Source organism: Salvelinus sp. IW2-2015, linkage group LG33, assembly GCF_002910315.2.
Source record: "Salvelinus sp. IW2-2015 linkage group LG33, ASM291031v2, whole genome shotgun sequence".
Taxonomy (NCBI): Eukaryota; Metazoa; Chordata; class Actinopteri; order Salmoniformes; family Salmonidae; genus Salvelinus; species Salvelinus sp. IW2-2015.
In genome coordinates, this window is record NC_036872.1 from 7,735,516 (window position 1) to 7,758,504 (window position 22,989).

Genomic DNA, 22,989 nt, shown 5'->3' on the forward strand with positions numbered 1-22,989 from the left:
CCAGTGCAGTCAAAATTCAGTGTTCCCTGTGCTTTGTATCATATTGTACAACAGCTGGTGAAAATAACACTGTAAAAGTTAGAAGAAAAAAATATATATTAGTGTTATTTCCAGCTGGTTGAAGTTACAATTGAAACAGGATCGTCTAATCAGCAGGTTTAGCATGGGTGGAGTTTTGGCTTGCCTGCTGACATCACCAGGCGGAAATACGTCAACAGACCAATAACAAAGAGAGTTCCAAACCTCTCTGCCAATAACAGCTAGTTTTCAGGTTACATAGCCGTCCAATTGGGCCCTTCACTCAGACCACCTCCAGACAGTCCTAGCAAAATTATTGCTTGAGAAATCGTTTTTTTGCAAAAAAAAAGCTATTTCTGTTAATGTTTGACAATTTTAAAAGGAAAACTATTACAGTAAGGTACTTAATTGTTACCCTGAAATGATTTAACATTGAGATTCACTGTGTGCTCATAGAACAGGACAGTGGAAAGCTGAGCGAAAATGGAGGAAATCTAAACTTCCGGAGGACCTATCCTCCTTCCATTCCTTCTTCTCTACATCTGCTGCTAAAGCTGCTATCTATCACTCTAAATTCCAAGCCTCTGTCTCCAACCCTGGGAAAGTATTTTCCTCCCCTCCTCCCTCTCTTTGGAAAAAAAAGAATGATGACATGAGCTCCTCATTTACTCAGCCTATGGAGTCCACTGGTCCCACTTACACAAAACTACCCTAAAATTGTATTTGTTGCGTACACAGATTAGCAGATGTTAAAGCAGGTGCAGCGAAAAGCTTATGTTTCTAGCTCCAGCAGTGCAGTAAGTGTCTAACAGTAGAATACCAATACCCAAATAATCCCACCCCACTCCCCAAATAAAAAAAAATTCTGAACAAACAATATCAGAACGAGCAATGTCAGAGTTCAGAATATAAATATGTATAGACAGTATGGACAATATATAAGTAGGAACATATATGTACAGCAGTAGTTCAGTAGGATGAGCTATGTCGAGAATACAGTGTGTACAGTGCCTTCAGAAAGTATTTATACCCCTTGACTTATTCCACATTGTTGTTACAGCCTGAATTTAAAAAAATCCCCCTCGCCCATCTATACAAAATATCCCATAATTAAAGTGAAAACAGGTTTTTAGAAATGTTTGCAAATGTATTGAAAATTAAACACGGAAATATATACATTTACATAAGCATTCACACCCGTGTTAGTACTTTGTAGAAGCACCTTTTGCAGTGATTACGGCTATGAGTCTTTCTGGGTAAGTCTCTAAGAGCTTTCCACACCTGGATTGTGCAACATTTGCCCATTATTCTTTTCAAAATTCTTCAAGCTCTTTCAAATTGTTTGTTGATCATTGCTAGACAACCATTTAAGTCTTATCATAGATTTTCAAGTAGATTTAAGACAAAAATGTAACTTTCAGGTTATTGTCCTGCTGGAAGGTGAATTCATCTCCCAGTGTCTGGTGGAAAGCAGACTGAACCAGGTTTTCCTCTAGGATTTTGCCTGTGCTTAGCTCTATTGTGCTGTATTGGATTTGCCCCAAACATTTGTATTCAGGACAAAAAGTTAATTGCTTTGCCACTGTTTTTGCAGTATTACTTTAGTACCTTGTTACAAACAGGATGCATGTTTTGGAATATTTTTTATTCTGTACAGGCTTCCATCTTTTCATGGTGACCTCCCTGAGCGGTTTCCTTCCTCTCCGGCAACTGAGTTAAGGAATCCTGTATATTTGTAGTGACAGTGTATTGATGCACCATCCAAACTGTAATTAATAATGTCACCATACTCAAAGGGATATTCAATGTCTGTTTACACCCATCTACCAATAGGTGCCCTTCTTTGCGAGGCATTGGAAAACCTCCCTGGTCTTTGTGGTTGAATCTGTGTTTGAAATTCACTGCTTGACTGAGGGACCTTACAGATAATTGTATGTGTGGGATACAGAGAAGAGGTAGTCATTCAAAAATCATGTTAAACACTATTATTGTCCATGCAACTTATGTGACTTGTTAACCAAATTCTTACGCCTGAACTTAGTTAGGCTTGCCATAACAAAGGGGTTGAATACTTACTGATTCAAGAGATTTCAGTTTTTCTTTTTTTATTAATTTGTAAGAAATTCAAAAAACATAATTCCACTTTGTGTAGGCCAGTTACAAAACTCAATTTCATCTAAAGTCAGTCTGTAACAACAAAATGTGGAAAAATTCAAGGGGTGGGAATACTTAAGGCACTGTACATAAACTCAGCAAAAAAAGGAACCTCGTCTCACTGTCAACTGCGTTTATTTTCAGCAAACTTAACATGTGTAAATATTTGTATGAACATAAAAAGATTCAACAACATACAAACTGAACAGGTTCCACAGACATGTAACTAACAGAAATGGAATAATGGATCCCTGAACAAAGGGGAGGGGTCAAAATCAAAAGTAACAGTCAGTCAGTCAGTCCACCTCCAAATCGATCCTGCTCCAGAGTACAGGCCTTGGTGTAACGCTCATTCCTTCAACAATAAATACGAATCCGACCATCACCCCTGGTGAGACAAAACCACAACTCGTCAGTGAAGAGCACTTTTTGCCAGTCCTGTCTGGTCCAGCAATGGTGGGTTTGTGCCCATAGGCGACGTTGTTGCCGGTGATGTCTGGTGAGGACCTGCCTTACAACAGGCCTACAATCCCTCAGTCCAGCCTCTCTCAGCCTATTGCAGACAGTCTGAGCACTGATGGAGGGAAGCCTGTACTTATATATACACTCTCCATAACATTTTGGAGTATATGCAAATTGCCATCATACAAACTGAGGCAGAAGATTTTGTGAGAATTAATATTTGTGTCATTCTCAAAACTTTTGGCCAAGACTGTACAAGGTGCAGAGTAGAGTACTGTAAGCCAACTAGTAGTGATGACTGTTCAATCAATCAATCAAATGTATTTATAAAGCCCTTCTTACATCAGCTGATGTCACAAAGTGCTGTACAGTAACCCAGCCTAAACAGTTTGATGCCCTGGAGATAGAAGCTACGGGTCTTAGGGACACAGCTGAATTTCTTCTTTAGCCTCCATCACAGTGTCGGTGTGGAGGGACCATTTCAGTTCCTCAGTGATTTGCACGTTGAGGAACTGCTTTTGACTCTCTACACTGAGACCCGTCGATGTGGGTCGGGTTGTGCTCTCTCTGCTGTTTCCTGTAGTCCACAATCATCTCCCTCATTTTGTTGACATTGAGGGAGAGGTTATTTTCCTGGCACCACTCCACCAGGGCTCTCACCTCCTCCCTGTAGGCTGTCTCGTTGTTGTTGGTAGTCAGGCCTACCACTGATTGAGTTGGAGATGTGCATAGCCACGCAGTCATGGTTTAACAGGGAGTACAAGAGGGGGCTTAACACACACCCATGTGGGATCCCCATGTTGAGGATCAGCGTGGCGGAAGTGTTGTTGCCTACCTTCACCACCTGGGGTCGGCTGTCAGGAAGTCTTGGACCCAGTTGCACAGGGAGGAGTACAGACCGAGGGCCCTGAGCTTAGTGATGAGCTTGGAGGGCAATGTTCTTGTTGAAGGCTGAGCTGTAGTCGATGAACAGCATTCTCACATAGGTATTCCTCTTGTCCAGTTGAAATAGGGCAGTGTGCAGTGCAATGGCAATGAGGCATCCGTGGATCTGTTGGGGCGATATGCAAAGTGTAGTGGGTCTTAACTAGCCTCTCAAAGCACTTCATGATGACAGAAGTCAGCGCTACTGACTCACGTCAGCCACGCCGATTGGGAGCACACAGTCCTTGTGAGCGGCAGGTGCCCACGTCGGCGGCTCAGTGTTTTTTTTCTCCCTCGAAGCGGGCAAAGGACTTGTTTAGCTTGTCCGGGAGTGAGATGTCGGTATCCGCGTTGTGTCTGGCTTTCCCTTTATCTCCGAAATAGTCTGGAGTCCCTGCCACATGCGTCTCATCACAGGAGTCTCATCCCCTCGCTCTCCAGATGAAATCCTGCGACTAGTGATTTCCAGCCGCCCGACAACCTGCCCACTCGACCCCATCCCCTCTTCAGACTATCTCTGGAGACCTTCCATCATCAACTGACCACTGGCTGCATCCCCCCTGACTTCAAGATGGCCAAAATCACTCCCTTCCTCAAGAAACAAAAACTCAAACCCCTCCAATGTCAAAAATAACAACAGATCGCTATCCCTTCTTTCTTTTCTTTTCTTTCTTTTACAAAACACTTGAGCATGCTGTCTCTCTCATTATCACTCTGAGAACGATCTTCTTGAGCCTAACCAGTCAGGCTTCAAGACGGGTCACTCAACCGAGATTGCTCTCCTCTGTGTCACAGAGGCTCTCCGCTCTGCCAAAGCTGACTCTCTCAACTATTCTCAGCCTCCAAGATCTATCTGCTGCCTTAGACAACGTGAACCATCAGATCCTCCTCTCCACCCTCTCAGGGCTGGGCATCTCAAGCTCTGCACACTCCTGGATTGCATCCTACCTGGCAGTTCGATCCTACCAGGTGGCGTGGAGAGGATCTGTGTCTGCACCATGTGCTCTCATTACTGGTATCCCCCAGGGCTCGGTTCTAGGCCCTTTCCTCTATACACCAAGTCACATCCTCTCATGGTCTCTCTTATCATTGCTATGCAGATGACACTCAACTTTATCATTCCCCTCAGACACCCAGGTGGCGACACACATCTCTGCTTGGATGTCGGCCCACCACCTCAAGCTCATCTTGACAAGATGGCGCTGCTCTTCCTCTCATCACGCTCGACTACTCCAGAGCCCCCCCCCTCTCCCCCCCCCCCCCCCCCCCCCCCCGCCCCCCCCCCCCCCCCCCCCCAGAGTGCAAAGAACCTAGGAAAGACCCTGGACAGTACCCTGTTGTTCTCTGCAAACATTTTTAAAATGACTCGCTCCTGCAGCTTCAAGCTCTACAACTTCTATAGAGTATGACCTTTCCTCACACAGGAAGCAGCGTAAATCCTAATCCAGGCACTCCTCATATTCCTTCTGGCCTACTGCAACTCTCTGTTGGCTGGGCTCCCTGCTTGTGTGATCAAACCCCTGCAACTTATCCAAAACTCCGCAGCCCGTCTGCTGTTCAACCTTCCCAAGATCTCCCACGTCACCCCGCTCCTCCGTACACTACACTGGCTTCCAGTCAAAGCACACATGCACTACAAGACCATGGTGCTTGCCTACAGAGCAGCAAGGGGAACTGCCCCTCCCCACCTTCAGGCTATGCTCAAACCCTACATCCCAACTCTGAGCACTCCGTTCTGCCACGCCTGGTCTCTTGGCTGTCCCACCCCTACAGCACGTCAGCTACTGCTCAGGCCAGTCAAAGCTTTTCTCTGTCCTGGCATCCCAATGGTCCCTACCCATCTTCCGAAAACTGATAAATTACTAAAATGTCAAATGCAAATGTAGATTAAAAAAAACTGCTGCATTGGGCCTTTAAAAGTCCTCAGTTCAATGCGGTCAGATCTTCACCAGTAATGCTATGCAAGAGTGTATCATCGCTGTCTAACCTTGTAAAATAAAATAAATACATTTTATTACATTTATTGAATGCAGTCACTCCCCTTAATTTATTCTGAAGATATATTGACTCTAGGTAGGACCAAGAACATTTATTCAAAATAGCTTCAGAAGTTTCCTAATTGTATGAACGAACAGGATCAATTGTCCCCCAAGCGCGGGTGACTGGTTATTTAACATATCAATTGGTTATTATATTCATATTTCATTCATCTAACACCTGTTCCACAGGTAAATCAGGCCTTGGTTAAAGATTAGGTTTCATCCATGGCTGATAAGGGCATTTAACAGCTATTTACCTTGTTTGTCCTGAGCCTAATCAAGCCTGTGAAGTTCTAATTTGTAACAGTCTTGATATATTATAAAACCTGCAGAGTTACCTCTGCTGCAGAGGATAAGTTCATTAGAGTTACCAGCCTCAGAAATTGCAGCCCAAATAAAAGCTTCACAGAGTTCAAGTAACAGACACGTCTCAACATCAACTGTTCAGAGGAGACTGCGTGAATCACGCTTTCATGGTCGAATTGCTACAAAGATACCACTCCTAAAGGACACCAAAAAGAAGAGACTTGCTTGGGCCAAGAAACACAAGCAATGGACGTTAGACCGGTGGAAATCTGTCCTTTGGTCTGATGAGTCCAAATTTTAGATTTTTGGTTCCAACAGCCGTGTCTTTGAGATGCAGAGTAGGTCAACTGATGATCTCCGCATGTGTGCTTCCCACCGTGAAGCATGGAGGAGGTGGTGTGATGGTGCTTTGCTGGTGACACTGATTCATTTAGAATTCAAGGCACACTTAACCAGCATTGCTACCACAGCATTCTGCAGCGATACGCCATCCCATGTGGTTTGCACTTAGTGTGACTATCTCTAGTTTAAATTGACCCGTTTTTTAAAATGGGGATTTGTGTATTATGCCAATTAGATTTCCGTGGGGGCGTGGACATTGACTCTAGGTTAAAGGATGGAAAGAAGCTTGAGTGACTTTGTTTATTTCCAGAGGCTACCAGTTTTACACTGGATGTATTATAAAACATTGCATTGGAGCTAATCAGATTCCCCAATGAGAGGCCCTAGAAGCATGGGAAACAATCCTACATTTGTGACTAAGTGCATTCACCCTTTGTCTTGCATATGCTGGCATGCTTGTTTAAGTTTGTTGTCCAAAAACGATAGTTATTTAAGGTCAAAATCGAACGCTGCTTTTTATGTTGTTTCACCACTGTAAAATGTGTCTTCGGTCATGGCAGTTCCATGGAAACAGAAGGTTCATAATTGTACAGTAACGTTTACTCCATCACAGTTAATTCATGTGATAATGCATATGTCCAAGATGAACAAGGTTCCATGTAGATACTATGCCTAATAGACAGTTAAGTTGCCATTCAATAGATGCTGAAAGTTGTTAAGTCTAGAATGTAACATATGATCTCTGAAATGTGTTTTTTCCCATGATCAGGCTGCAGAGGTCAGGTTGTTGAACTTGTTGTGGAAATCAGAGGGTAACCATTGGTACACTTGGTGGGATAAGGCAGGAATACCACGTGGTACCAGAGAAGTTCTATCTACTTACAATTAGTTGTGTTTAACCATGTAACTTCACACCAAACTTGAAACTGAACTGAATTTACTTCAATTAAAAAAGACCACTATCTGGAGAAAAACATGCACAGAAACATTGAGTCTGATTTTGAAGTTGACAGATAAACAAAAAATAATGAAGAATTAAAGAAATATGTAACGCTGAGTAGCTGGCAGCGGCACTACAGAGATGTAGTGTCAGGGCATTTGTGCTACTTTCAGCATTTGCCTCCAAATTAGGCCAAAGGAGTTGTGATGTCATGGAAAACCAGAATAGAATTTTACAGAGGGGTGTCCATTCCTGCAGAGGACCAGTTTCCATGGTCAGAAACAACGATTGAAATAACCAATTTCTCAGGCATTTCACACGTTCAGCACCTAGGTACACATGAATTGCACACACTCACACACACACACACACACACTATATCAAAATGAAACTAAACAATTATTATCTCCCTCAGTGGACCTTTCATTGTGTTGAGGGCAGAATATCCCTCAATGAAAGACTTCCTAATTGAGGCAATATTACTGTAATTTCCCTAACATAAACACACACTTGTCACTGTATAAGTGTACATATTTGTGAAGTGCCTTGTGTTTATTGGTGTACTGTGTGTCAGAGTATTTGATATATCACTGCACCACATTTCTCCACTTCTTTAAGCAGGACTGCAGAAATATGTGGAACTGGCCCAGAAACAAGGTACTTCCTTGGCTCTATAATGCTGAATGGACATAGTGCTGTACCACATGCAGAACACTGAATGTAGTATAGTCCATTTGATATACTAAGCACCACACTAAGATATATCAGCAGTAACAAGCACAATCATAAAATCAGCCCTTGCTGACTGTAAATGAGGAAAATAATTTTACCCAACAATCCAGTGTGGAGCAGGTGCACTGTCGAGTGCCTGTCTGTCAAACGTCCCAATGTTCAGCCTTCCCTGTGGAGCACGGTAGCATACTATCAAACCAGTCCTCCGAGAATACTGTCCCTCCTCCGGGATTGGCTCGCTCTTCTAGAGTATTCCCACTCCGTATCTCCCGTTCAGCTCTCCTCCTGTCCCCACTTCCTCCTATGCAGCAGTAACGGCCGGTGCTCTAGTGGATGTGCTATCACTGAGAGAAACCTCTCGAGCAGCACAGTGATCGGGGTGGGGGGGGGGGGGGGGGGGGGGTCGTGGAAGCTGCTCTCTCTCACTGACGGAGCCTGCGAATGCAGCACCAGGGACCTCTGCCAGTTTCCAAGCTGTACGCAGTATTGACGGAGTTGCTGGGTGGATGCTAACATGGCACAAATTCTCACAGTGCTCGGCTCTCTTCCCCCCCCTTACTCTTTCACTCTCTCCCACACACGCAGACAAACACACACACACTCCCCCTCCTGCTTAGATCCTTTCAGCATCGCCTTCAGATGCTAAAGGCCTGACTGCCAGTTAAGCCTGTTTAAAGACTGGCTGGGCTCCCCCCTGCACTGCCTGGTCTGCCTGGGCTCCCCCCTGCACTGCCTGGTCTGCCTGCTTGCTTTGCTTGTCTGCCTGCTTGGTCAGACTGGTCTCATAAACTAGACATAACATAGTAAATGTAAATCCAGGACATTGAAATGAGCATGATGTTAAATTTTTTGAAAACTTTTCATCCCTTTTTCGTGATATCTAAATTGGTATTATAGTCTTGTCCCATTGCTGCAACTCCCATACGGACTCGGGAGAGGCAAAGGTTGAGAGCCATGCGTCCTCCGAAACATGACCGTGCCAAGCCGCACTGATTCTTGACACACTGCTCGCTTAACCTGGAAGCCAGTCGCACCAATGTGTCGGAGGTCAACTAGCAACCGTGTCAGCGTGCATGCACCCGGCCCGCCACAGGAATCGCTAGAGCACGATGGGACAAGGACATCCCAACCGGCCAAACCCTACCTTAACCAAGACGATGCTGGGCCAATTGTGCGCCGCCTCCTGGTCACGTCCGGCTGCAACACAGCCCAGGATCGAACCCGGATCTGTAGTGACACCTCACCTCATAAACCGCTGCGCCACTCGGGAGGCCCTAGCATGATATGTTGGTTGCATGTTCGAATCTCATCACGGAAAACTTTAGCATTATAGCTAATTAGCAACTACTTAGCATGTTAGCTAACCCTTCCCCTAACCGTAACCCTAACCTACAGTGGCAAGAAAAAGTATGTGAACCCTTTGGAAATAGCTGGATTTCTGCATAAATTGGTCATAAAATTTGATCTGATCCTCATCTAGGACACAACAATAGACAAACACAGTCTGCTTAAACTAATAAGACACAAACAATTATACGTCTTCATGTTTTTGTTGAACACACTGTATAAACATTTACAGCGCAGGGTGGTTAAAGTATGTGAACACTTGGATGTAATAACTGGTTGACCCTCCTTTGGCAGCAATGACCTCAACCAAATGTTTTCTGTTGTTGCGGATCAGACCTGCACAACGGTCAGGAGGAATTTTGGACCATTCCTCTTTACAAAACTGTTTAAACTGCAATATTCTTGGGATGTCTGGTGTGAACTTCTCTCGAGGTCATGCAACAGCATCTCAATCGGGTTGAGGTCAGGACTCTGACTGGGGTACTCCAGAAGGCGTATTTTCTTCTGTTGAAGCCATTCTGCTGTTGATTTACTTCTGTGTTTTGGGTCATTGTCCTGTTGCATCACCCAACGACTGTTGAGATCGCCTAACATTTTCCTGAAAAATGTCTTGATAAACATGGAAATTCATTTTTCCGTCGATGATAGCAAGCTGTCCAGGCCTTGAGGCAGCCCCAAACCATGATGCTGCCTCCACCATACTTTACAGTTGGGAGGAGGATTTAATGTTGGTGTGCTATGCCTTTTTTTCTCCACACATAGTGTTGTGTTCCTTCCAAACAACTCAACTTTAGTTACTTCTGTCAACAGACTATCTTACCAGTAGCGCTGTGGAACATCCAGGTGCACTTTTGCAAACTTCAGAAGTGCAGCAATGTTTTTTTTGGACCGCAGTGGCTTCTTCCGTGGTGTCCTCCCATGAACACCATTATTATTTTGTGTTTTACATATCGTAGACTCTTTAGAGATGTTAGCATGTTCCAGCATGTAAGTCTTTAGCTGACACTCTAGGATTCTTCTTAACCTCATAGAGCATTCTGCACTGTGCTCTTGCAGTCATCTTTGCAGGACGGCCACTACTAGGGAGAATAACAACAGTGCTGAACTTTCTCCATTTATAGAGAATTTGTCTTACCGTGGACTGATGAACATCAAGGCTTTTAGAGATACTTTTGTAACTCTTTCCAGCTTTATGCTAGTCTACAATTCTTAATCTTGGGTCTTCTGAGATCTCTTTTGTTCGAGGCATGGTTCACAATGCTTCGTGTGAATAGCAAATCAAATTTTGTGAATGTTTTTATAGTGCATGGCAGCTCTAACCAACATATCCAATCTCATCTCGTTGATTGGATTCCAGGTTAGCTGACTCCTGACTCCAATTAGCTTTTGGAGAAGTCATTAGCCTAGGGGTTCACATACAGTTGAAGTCGGAATTTGCATACACTTAGGTTGGAGTCATTAAAACTCGTTTTTCAACCACTCCACACATTTCTTGTTAACTTCTCTGGGATATTTGGGACGCTAACGTCCCACTTGGCCAAAAGCTAGTAAAAATGCAGAGCGCCAAATTCAATTAAATTACTATAAAAATCGAACTTTCATGAAATCACACATGAAAGACACCAAATTAAAGCTACACTTGTTGTGAATCCAGCCAACGTGTCTGATTTCAAAAAGGATTTACGGCGAAAGCACACCAAACGATTATGTTAGGTCAGTACATAGCCACAGAAAAACACAACCATTTTTCCAGCCAAAGAGAGGAGTAACAAAAAGCAGAAATAGAGATAAAATTAATCACTAACCTTTGATGATCTTCATCAGATGACACTCATAGGACATCATGTTACACAATACATGTATGTTTTGTTCGATAATGTTTATATTTATATCCAAAAATCTCAGTTTACATTGGCGCCATGTTCAGAAATGCCTCCAAAATATCCGGAGAAATTGCAGAGAGCCACATCAAATAACAGAAATACTCATCATAAACTTTGAGGAAAGATACATGTTTTACATAGAATTAAAGATACAATTGTTCTTAATGCAACCGCTGTGTCAGATTTTTTGCAAACCATGCAATAATCTGAGACGGCGCTCAGATAGAAACAACATTTCTCCGCCATGTTGGAGTCAACAGAAATACGAAATTACATCATAAATATTCCGTTACCTTTGATGATCTTCATCAGAATGCACTCCCAGGAATCCTAGTTCCACAATAAATTGTTGTTTTGTTTGATAATGTCCATTATTTATGTCCAAGTAGCCACTTTTGTTAGCGCGTATAGTACACATATCCAAACGCTCGCGCAGATCCAGGCGAACGTCGGACGAAAACTTAAAAAAGTTATATTACAGGTCGAATAAACGTGTCAAACTAAGTAGAGAATCAATCTTTAGGATGTTGTTATCATAAATATTCAATAACGTTCCAACCGGAGAATTCCTTTGTGTCTATAGAAGTAATGGAACGCAAGTCGATATCATGTGGAATGCGCATGACCAGGAACTGGCTCTCTGCCAGACCACTGATTCAAAGAGCGCCCATCTGGCCCCACATCACAGTAGAAGCTTCATTCAATGTTCTACAGACTGTTGACATCAAGTGGAAGGCGTATGAAGTGTAAACAGATCCATAACCCACTGGGATTTCAATATGCGATGAGTTGAAAATCGACCAGCCTCAGAATTCTCACTTCCTGTTTGGATTTTTTCTCAGGTTTTTGCCTGCCATATGAGTTCTGTTATACTCACAGACATCATTCAAACCGTTTTAGAAACTTCAGAGTGTTTTATATCCAATAGTAATAATAATATGCATATATTAGCATCTGGGACAGAGTAGGAGGCAGTTCACTCTGGACACGCTATTCATCCAAAGTGAAAATGCTGCCCCCTATCCTAGAGAAGTTAACAAACTATAGTTTTGGCAAGTCGGTTAGGACATATACTTTGTGCATGACACAAGTAATTTTTACCACAATTGATTACAGACAGATTATTTCACTGTATCACAATTCCAGTGGGTCAGAAGTTTACATACACTAAGTTGACTGTGCCTTTAAACAGCTTAGAAAATTCCAGAAAATTATGTCATAGCTTTAGAAGCTTCTGATAAGCTAATTGACATCATTTGAGTCAATTGGAGGTGTACCTGTGGATGTATTAAGGCCTACCTTCAAACTCAGTGCTTCTTTGCTTGACATCAAGGGGAAATCAAAAGAAATCAGCCAAGACCTCAGAAGAAAAATGTAGACCGCCACAAGCCTGGTTCATCCTTGGGAGCAATTTCCAAACGCCTGAAGGTACCACGTTCATCTGTACAAACAATAGTAAACAAGTATAAACACCATGGGACCACGCAGCCGTCATACCGCTCAGGAAGGAGACGCGTTCTGTCTCCTAGAGATGAACGTACTTTGGTGCGAAAACTGCAAATCAATCCCAGAACAAAAGCAAAGGACCTTGTGAAAATGCTGGAGGAAACAGGTACAAAAGTATCTATATCCACAGTAAAACGAGTCCTATATCGACATTTACCTGAAAGGCCGCTCAGCAAGGAAGAAGCCACTGCTCCAAAACCGCCATAAAAAAGCCAGACTATGGTTTGCAACTGCACATGGGGACAAAGATCATACTTTTTGGAGAAATGTCCTCTGGTCTGATGAAACAAAAATAGAACTGTTTGGCCATAATGACCATTGTTATGTTTGGAGGAAAAAAGGGGGAGGCTTGCAAGCCGAAGAACACCATCCCAACCGCGAAGTATGGGGGTGGCAGCATCATGTTGTGGGGGTGCTTTGCTGCAGGAGGGACTGGTGCACTTCACAAAATAGATGGCATCATGAGGCAGGACAATTATGTGGATATATTGAAGCAACATCTCAAGACATCAGTCAGGAAGCTAAAGCTTGTTCGCAAATGGGTCTTCCAAATGGACAATGACCCCAAGCATACTTCCAAAGTTGTGGCAAACTGGCTTAAGGACAACAAAGTCAAGGTATTGGAGTGGCCATCACAAAGCCCTGACCTCAATCCTAGAACTGAAAAAGCGTGTGAGAGCAAGGAGGCCGACAAACCTGACTCAGTGACACCAGCTCTGTCAGGAGGAATGGGCCAAAATTCACCCAACTTATTGTGGGAAGCTTGTGGAAAGCTACCCGAAACGTTTGACCCACTGGGAATGTGATGAAACAAAAGCTGAAATAAATCACTCTACTATTATTTGGATATTTTACATTCTTAAAATAAAGTGGTGATCCTAATTGACCTAAGACAGGGAATGTTAACTTGGATTAAATGTCAGGAATTGTGAAAAAGTGAGTTTAAATGTATTTGGCTAAGGTGTATGTAAACTTCCGACTTCAACTGTACTTTTTCCAACCTACACTGTGAATGTTTAAATTATTTATTCAATATAGACAATAAAAATACAATAATTTGTGTGTTATTAGTTTAAGCACACTATGTTTGCCTATTGTTGCGACTTAGATGAAGATCAGATCAAATTTGAAAACCAATTTATGCAGAAATCCAGGTAATTCCAAAGGGTTCACATACTTTTTCTTGCCACTTCACATGCCCGTCTGTGTGGAAATGTTCTGCCTACTGTAAATACCTATCTGACTGCAACATGTAACGTGTTGGTCCCATGTTTCAGGAGCTGAAATAACATTTCCCAGAAATGTTTCATACGCACAAGAAACTTATTTCTCAAAAATGTCATCTAATTTGCTTACATCCCTGTTAGTGAGCATTTCTACTTTGCCATGATAATCCATCCACCTGACATGTGTTGCATATCAAGAAGCTGATTAAACAGCATGATCATCATTATACAAGTGCATCTTGTGTTGGGGACAATAAAAGGCCACTATAAAACGTGCAGTTTTTCACACAACACAATGCCACTAATGTCTCAAGTTGAGGGAGAGTGCAATTGCATGCTGACTGTAGGAATGTCCATCAGAGCTGTTGCCGGATAATTTAAATGTTACTTTCTCTACCATAAGCTGCCTCCAACGTCATTTTAGATGATTTGGCAATATGTCCAACCGGCCTCACAACCGCAGACCATGTGTAACCACGCCAGCCCAGGACCTCCACATCCGGCTTCTTAACCTGTGGGATGTTCTCAGACGAGCCACCTGGACAGTTGATGAAATTGTTATTTTACAACCAAAGAAGTTCTGCCCAAATTATCAGAAACGGTCTAAGGGAAGCTCATCTGCATGCTCATCAAGCTCACCAGGGTCTTGACCTGACTGCAGTTCGGCGTCGTAACCGACTTCATCGAAGGTGAGCATTTGCACACTGAACACTGGCATGGAGAAGTGTGGTCTTCAAGGATGAATCCCGGTTTCAACTGTACCGGGCAGATAGCAGGCAGCGTGTATGGCGTAATATGAGCAAGTGGTTTACTGACGTCAACGTTGTGAACAGAGTGCCCCATGGTGGCGGTGGGGTTATGTATGGGCAGGGATAAGCTACGGACAACGAACCCAATTGCATTTTATCAAAGGAAATTTGAATGCACATTAGATACCGTGACGAGATCCTGAGCCCCATCGTCGTGCCATTCATCCGCCGCCATCACCTCATGTTTCAGCATGATTATGCACAGCTTCATGTCGCAAGGATCTGTTCACAATTCCTGCAAGCTGAAAATGTACCATTTCTTCCATGGCCTGCATACTCACCAGACATGTCACCCATTGAGCATGTTTGGGATGCTCTGGATCGATGTGTACGATAGCATGTTCCAGTTCCTGCCAATATCCAGCAATTTCGCACAGCCATTGAAGAGGTGTGGGACACAATCAACAGCCTGCTCAACTCTATGCGAAGGAGATGTGTCACGCAGCATGAGGCAAATGGTGGTCACACCCCTACTTTTTTTTATAGGTATCTGTGACCAACAGATGCATATCTGTATTCCCAGTCATGTTAAAGCCATAGATTAGGGCCCCATTTTATTTATTTCAATTGCATGATTTCCTTATATGAACTGTAACTCAGTAAAATCTTTGAAATTGTTGCATGTTGCATTTATATTTTAGTTCAGGAGGCGACCAGAAGACATTTCTTACTGGTTGTAAATTTGACCAGTTAATAACCAAAACATGAAATATTTCCAAGACGTTAGGGAAAAAGACATCTTTGCTTGGTTGTAATCTTATGTCTTTATCAACAGAAAACCAGTTTGCAACCAGAAAAGTATAGTTCTCCCCTGCTTGGTGGATAGAGTGGGAAAAGGGAACACTGAAGCAGTCCTTGACAAGTTTTCTTGGGGGAGGGGGCATAGCTGTGCTGGTTTCTCTGATTGAATTGTTCATTTACAATGATTTATTATTATCCAGGTGGATTGTCAGATCCCCTCTGTAATTTATGACAATGGCAAGGCCTCATATCATAATTCATGTAAAGTGATTGATTATATGGAAATACTGCAACAACACACAGCTGGGTTATTCTTGAATTGCGTTGGCATTTGAGCCTCTTGGCTTTGAAACATGAAAAACACTTAAATTGACAAATAGTTAGACATCATACATGATTTTGTTCATATGGAACTGTTTATTAATGATAAAACATAATGCAAGACCTTTATACTGCAAATCTTTAAAGTACTACGGGCAAGCAAATTGGCGAGTTGTAGTTGACAGGTTTTGGGGAATTAAAGATAGCTTTCTATTATTTTGAATGCTAGAAAGTATACAAAAAGTATTTTAAATATTATATAGGTCATTAAAAACAAAGACTATTAAAATACCTGGACCCAGAGGTAACACCTGAACCATAATGTTGCAAATGAAATGTTTCGATTTCGCTGTAATGCTTAGCCACTACAAACAAGCATCACTTGGGCTCTCTTGTGTATTGCTGCTCTGCTAAAAATACCCTCTGCTGGTCACACAGAGAAAGAACAGCACCACTGGGTGTGTGAATGTCTGTGTGTGTGCGTGCACATGTGTATGTCAAGTGTTATTGTTACTATAAGGTAAGCAAGATGACCGATCATCTCTCCCCAACGGCAGGAGGAGGGTCACAACATGCCATCACTGGTACATCACTCAGTTTAATTTAATTATGGTAGTACTCCTATCCCTGCACTTGCCCAGGGACAGCCAGCCATGCACTCCAAAAACCCAGATTAAAGTACTACAGGCTAGCAAATGGGTGACTCATTTACGAGCTACGATCTCCAAATGTTAATGTCAGCAGCTTTAAGTGTAGTCTTAACCCCTGCCCCTCTCTGGGCAATACTAGGCTGTGTAAATACAAAACATCTGATTTAACTTACTTTGACACAGAGAGTGACTCATTTTACTTTACTCTTATTGGTGATAAATGATTGTTTGAACTTTCTCCCTTTTACATTTACAGTAGACTACATAGTCTTTCCTCAAACAAACTTTTTTTTGTCTAGCTCCTCTCATACCTATAGGCCTACTGCATTGTTCCTGAGCCAAAATGTGCATTAAGAACTCAGGCTGCCTCATGTGGCCAAGTGCACTAAAAAACCATTGGAAGTATCAGTTGAGGCTTACAATTAATGTATCTTCCCTGTTGCAGTGAATCTCAGCAATTGCCATACTTAAAGGGGAAGTTCCGTATTTTACAACACGTATTGTTAGACGGTCCCTCACGCTGAAAGTAGTCTTACAGATTAACTGTAATCCATGGTTCGGTTTTCTTTAAACAGCCCGTAGAAACTTCAGCTAACTTTAGCCACCACTAGCTAAAAATCAATGGGAGTAGTAAAGGCATGCGGCATGGCCAAATCAACTCAATCATTTAGCTTGATGTTACTTAAAGGTGATATGGCAACAAAATAAATTAACAGCTACCACATGACCCTACCACTCCCATAGATGTTTAGGTAGCAGTGGCTAAGGTAGCTGAAGTTAGTTGTGGCAAAGTTAGGCTATCCAAAGTCAAACTATATCTGGAGATCGTTAGGGACCGTCAATAAATTACACTATGGAAATAACTGTAGAGTTTGCATTAGAAAATAAATAGCTCCCCCATATGTTATGTAATATTGATCAGGGACCCTAAAAAATAAGATACCATTTCAAACGTTATCAAATTTTATATGTCACATGCACCGAATACAACAGGTGTAGTAGACCTTACAGTGAAATGCTTACTAACAAGCCCTTAACCAACAATGCAGTTAAGAAAAAACAAGAAGTAAAAAAAATTGATAATAAACTTTATTTTTTAAATTAAAGTGCAGCAGTAAAATAACAATAGCAACGCTATATACAGGGGTACCGGTACAGAGTCAATGTGCGGGGCTCCGGTTTGTCGAGGTAATTGAGGAAAACCACTTCTCAAAGTCATCTTATTTTTTCCTATTTTCTTTTTTATATATATATTTTTTTACTTCTTTCATACTAGACACAGAGACACCAAAAGCCTATTCATGAGTTAATTTGACTCTGGGGAAGTAGATAAAGGGCCTCATTGCCAAAATCCCAATGTATCCCTTTAAGGGACGATACAATATATAACCTAGAGGTAGTTTCTTGAGGTAGTAACCTAGAGGTAGTTTCTACTAGCATGCTAGCAGATACTCATAGACTTCTAGTTATTGCACTAACGCTAGTTAACATTGGCTCACGAAACTACCTCTAACTTCCTTTATACTGGACACAGATACATAAAAATGGTATCCAGGAGATTATCTGACTCTGGGGAAATAGACAAAGGTCCTAATTGTCAAAATCCCAAAGTATCGCTTTAACATACAATACATAATTGAAAGGAACTGTATTAACTTCACCAGGGCCCGGTTTCCCAAAAGCATCTTAAGGGTAAGTTCATCATTAGAAACTTCTTAAGAACATCTTTACATTTCTGAGCCATTTCCCAAAACCGTCTTTGTTAACGTTGCACTTGAAAAATCGCTCGTAATCTAATGCCTACCTCGGACCAGTGGTGGAACAGTTATAGTGCCTTTGGAAAATGTATTCACACCCCTTGACTTTTTCCACATTTGTTTTGTCACTGGTCAACACACAATACCACATAATGTCAAAGTGGAATTATGTTTTTAGAAATGTTTACAAATATATACCTGTCTTATACCTATACACCATTCTTGTGTGTGCTCAATAAAAAATATTTGAACAAGAAATGTTTACAAATTAATTAAAAATGAAAAGTTGAAATGTCTTGAGTCAAGCTTAAATAAGTTTGAGTATGGTGAAGTTATTAATTACACTTTGGATGGTGCATCAATACACCCAGTCACTGCAAATATACAGCCGTCCTTCCTAACTCAGTTGCCGGAGGGGAAGGAAATCGCTCAGGGATTCCACCATGTAACCAACGATGACTTTAAAACAGTTACAGAGTTTGATGGCTGTGATTGGAGAAAACTGAGGATGGTTCAACAACATTGTAGTTACTCAACAATATTAACCTAACTGACAGAGTGAAAAGAAGGAAGTCTGTACAGAAGAACAAATATTCCAAAGCATGCATTCTGTTTGCAACAAGGCGCTAAAGTAATACTGCAAAAAATGTGGCAAAGCAATTCACTTTTTGTCCTGAATACAAAGGTGTTATGTTTGGGGCAATTCCAGTCATTACTGAGTACCACACTTCATATTTTCAAGTATAGTGGTGTCTGCATCATGTTATGGGTATGCTTGTAATTGTTAAGGACTGGGGAGTTTTTCCAGGATAAAAAATAAACAGAATTGAGCTAAGCACAGGCAAAATCCTAGATGAAAACCTGGTTCAATCTGCTTTCCACCAGACACTGGGAGATAAATTCACCTTTCAGCAGGACAATAACCTAAAACACAAGGCCAAATCTACACTGGAGCTGCTTACCAAGAAGACAGTGAATGTTCCTGAGTGTCCGAGTTACAGTTTTGACATAAACCTGCTTTAAATTCTATGTCAAGACTTGAAAATGGTTGTCTATCAATGACAAATTTTACAGAGCTTAAAGAATTTGGAAAATAATAAAAATTGGCAAATATTGTACAATCCAGGTGTGCAAAGTTCTTAGAGACTTATCCAGAAAGACTCACAGCTGTAATAGCTGCTAAAGGTGATTAACATGTATTGACTCAGGAGTTTGAATACTTACAGTACATAAATGCGCCATTTCTGTATTTAATTTACAATAAATGTGATTATTTATTTTTTTACTTGTTAAGTTATATGGTATGTTCAACTTCAAAATCAATGGTTTTAGTTTGGAATACATTTTAAAAGGAGTCTCAGCGTAATCTCGTTACCGTGGAATTGTCCATATCAAGAGACCAGACATGCAGAAACCAAGCAGGCACACGAATTACCATGACCAGAGGCTCATGCTACTAATAAAATTAGTGCAAATGGGTTAGGGTTACCGACAAAAGCTTTCACTGCTCTTTTCCATTAGAAATACAGGACTTTATCCGTCAAACAATATCGAAATATACAAATGGTGGCTATCAAACATTTCAAAAATGTGTTTTAATTAGGGTTGCAAAGGGAGGGTATATTCCTGAAAACGTTCGAAATGTACCAGTAAACTACCAAGGATTTGATGTAATCTATCACAAAACATCTAGTGGTCCTTTTGGGTACTTGAGATTATCACAGGCGTCTGTAATAATCTCTGGCCCTCTATGTGGCTTTATCACGTCAAATATATTGAATAAAATGAAAATAGAATGACAATGCTGTAAACATTATCCGAAATAACTTCAGCTTAGTGAATACCATTGTGTTTCATCATGAACTATGGTCTATATGTATTTGTTGTCAATGTTCGTTCTGGGGTCAAACTGGTGGCAGTTGTGAAAAAAGTCACTAGTTGGAAGAGTTGCAGAGTTAATTGAAAATAATGCCATTGTTGATTAGATGCTTTTTTCATTAATTAGGCTATTCTCTCTTGAACCATATGGTCTATCTACTAGAAGCTAATGGACAATATAGACACAGATATAAATGATTCTATTTCTTTACTATTCAAGTATAAATGACCAAGGTTACGATAGATTGCCATATATTTTCTATTCATTACCAAATGTACTGAAGATTCCGGTAACATTGGTAAATTACCAGTAGCTTTGCAACCCTAGTTTTAATATCTCAAAATAGACCCAGGTAGTCACAGTCTGAAGTCAACTTCACACAGTTAACTGTAGCTTCTCTTACCGTTCTCATTCAAATAATCAAATTAGTCATTCAAAGCTGCGGCTCCAGATAGCAGGTGTTTGTGTTACACTTTCTGTTACTACGTTGTTTGTAAAGTCCCAAGTGAGTCTGTTTTTGTCCAGTTAGATGTAGCAAATGTTCTAAATGTTTGAGATCATTCGTAAAATGGAGATACTTTTTTCACTCGTTTGGTTGATTATAACGTTACTGAATCTCTCCATTGGCCTTCATGAACTCTTGCCACTCCCAAACAAACAAAACAATACTCACTGGAGTTCCTGCTGCAATGGGATCGCCCGGCTTCGGTGGATAAATCCCCTAACAAGTCTGTGGACTCTCTTCTGAAACACATGAAAGTGTTGGCAATCGATGAATAGATTAATGCTCTGAACCGCGGAAAGGATGGCCGTGTTCGCAAACGGGGGAGGAGAGGTGGCGTTCGATTACAGATTAAACATCAGCAGCAGGCTAACCGCATCCCCTTAGCTTATATTATCCTGGCGAATGTGCAATCCTTGAGGAATAAAACAGACGAGTTACAGGCAAAGGTCAATCATCTTCAAGAGTGCAGAGGCGTCTGTTTTATGGCTTTTAATGAGTCTTGGCAGACTGACTCGTCTTTGGAGATAAAATGATTTGTGTGTCTGTTCCGACTGGACTGGGACAGCAGTTCGACTGGGAAATCACGGGGGCAGAGTCTGCTTGTGCATAAATCACTGATGGTGCAACAATGTAACTGTCCTGAGAGACTATGTCTACCTGATATTGAGCTGCTGTCACCTTTCTATCTCCCAAGAGAGCTTCCCCAAATATTTATCATTGTCGTTTACATTCACCGTAAGGCCAATGCGAAGAATGCTGCTAATCTTATTTATACTGTGACACAAAATGCAATCTGTGTCTCCTGATGCCCCCAATATTATTTTAGGACATTTTAAATCACTGTAACAATCTGAGAGCTGCTTGGAATGGAATGAGAACTGTGGTTGGGCTACAAGACAAGGGAAACAAGATGATACAGTTTAAACGCAAAGGACTGGCTGATGAGCTAAATAGTTTTATCTCAGATCTGACAATCAGAACGTTAGTGGAGGAATTACTGAGATGCGTATGAGGACAATTGCTACTCCCAAAATGGAATTTAGCATCCAGTGTCACAAGCCTATTCAGACAGACCAAAGTTAAAAAGAGCGCAGGACCAGACATTGGTGGACAGGTACCTACGTCATGTGCCGAACAATTCAGTGGAATTTTTCATCACATTTTCACTCGAGCTGCAGAAGGTGCCTAAACTCTGGAAGCATGTTACTGTTGTTCCTGTGGCAAAAAGCAAATTCCCCAAGTTGCTAAATGACTTTAGTGGCACTGACGTCCTTGGTGATGAAATCATTTTGAGAAGTTAATCAAGAAGGATGTACTGCGTCAGGTTGAGTATWCCCTGGACCCCCTGCYGTTTGCATACAGGGCCAAGKGAGGGATGGAGGACCRCACTCTAACCCTACTCAACTTCCTCTACAAGCACCWGGAGGGSRYAAAAAKKKCAKWRGAGGCMTCTGTTCATGGARTTCTCGTCTCCCTTCAATACTATCCAGCCTCACATACTAGCAGAGAAGCTCCTCTCCCACATCAAGCTGGATGTGAGCATTGTGGGCTGGATAGTGGACTTCCTTACCGACCAGTCCCAACAAGTGTGAGTAAAAGGCGTCATGTCAAAGCAGCTCTGCTCCTCCACCGGTTGGTAAGGTTGTGTCTTCTCTCCTCTCCTGTACATACTATACACTAATGACCTTCGTAGCGAATATGAAAACAGGCACATCATCAAGTTTGCTGATGAGTCTGTCATCGTCGGCCTCCTACAGGATGGAGAGTCTGAGCATGGGCCTGTGGTAGATGACTTTGTGTCATGGTGTGAGAACGGCTTCCTCCAACTGAATGTCTCCCAAACTAAAGATATTGACTTTAGAAGGCTGCCACTGAACCCCACACCCACTGTGGCCATGGGACATGACATTGAGCTGGTCAGTACCTGGGAACAGTGCTGGACAACAAGTTGACGTTTGAGGAGAACACATACCATCTGAGAAAGATGAACTCTTAATGTCAGCAAGACAATGATGACACTGTTTTACAGGAGTTTTATTGAATCCGTATTGATGTTCTCAAAGGTGGCCTGGTTTGGCAATCTTAATGTTTGCAACAGAAATAGGTTGTACAGGGTGGTTAAAGTGGGCAGCAAGGTCATCAGAAGGCAACAAGCACAGCTCAGTGATGTTCAGAAAGCAAGTGGTGAAGAGAACTAACGGTATCAGACTGTCCTGGTCACCACCTCCTTGACCATTTTGCACTTCTCCCCTCAGGTCATCAAAGACTTCCCAAACTCAATAGCAACATATACAATAACTATTTTATCCCGCAGGCCATTAACTTTCTGAATCTGCACATGAAATGTCCATCTATTGCTGCACAATGATTACTCCTTTTTATCCAGCTCATTGTTTCATGTTGTGTTTATATCGGTTGTATGGTTGTCACTGTTTTAAATGTTTTTTT

General features: G+C 41.9%; 1 protein-coding gene across 2 annotated transcripts in view; it reads right to left on the reverse strand.

The window, feature by feature from the left end:
- LOC111958262 (apoptosis inducing factor mitochondria associated 3) overlaps positions 1 to 21,100 on the reverse strand; it is a 44,876-nt gene extending 23,776 nt beyond the window's left edge. The window contains exon 1 of one of the 2 annotated variants that reach the window (XM_023979499.2): positions 20,710 to 21,100. The gene's annotated coding sequence lies outside the window, so the exon portion shown is untranslated. The remainder of the gene's footprint in view (positions 1 to 20,709) is intronic. The other variant, XM_023979500.2, reaches the window with a different exon arrangement.
- Positions 21,101 to 22,989: the final 1,889 nt, after the last annotated feature.